This window comes from Halyomorpha halys, unplaced genomic scaffold (assembly GCF_000696795.3).
Source record: "Halyomorpha halys isolate HHAL.00 unplaced genomic scaffold, Hhal_1.1 Scaffold90.1, whole genome shotgun sequence".
NCBI classification, from domain to species: Eukaryota; Metazoa; Arthropoda; class Insecta; order Hemiptera; family Pentatomidae; genus Halyomorpha; species Halyomorpha halys.
The window spans coordinates 1,212,269-1,212,720 of record NW_027109220.1 but is presented as its reverse complement, the minus strand read 5'-3'; positions in this window follow the sequence as shown (position 1 = coordinate 1,212,720).

Sequence of the window (452 nt, the reverse complement as noted above, 5' to 3'; positions counted from 1 at the left end):
ATTTCAATATAATACCTGTACGGGGAACCCCTGATCGGGCTTAGAAACCCCGAAGCCCCGTACACGGCATATTCCCACCCAGTAGAAATACTCACCTCTCCAAGTAATACAGGTTACAGTTTATTTAAACGTTACCTTCACAATCTGCATTCTGCAGATAAAACCATAGAAATAGAACACCTCCTTCACATCCATAGACAGCTGACAAAGCCTGCGGTGTATAAACGGAGACTTTAATTCGAATTCAATACTGTTGGGATCTAAAAATACCAATCCCAGAGGTCGATCTTCTGCAACTAAATTCTGGTGAACCAACGTATTTAAGCGCTACTCACTGCACATTTTCATCTATAGATCTTTCTATGTGCAGCAGTTCACTAATCGACGCTTTGGACTGAATAATTCTACCAGAACCTTATAGTAGTGATCATTTCCCAATCCGTTTGAAATTG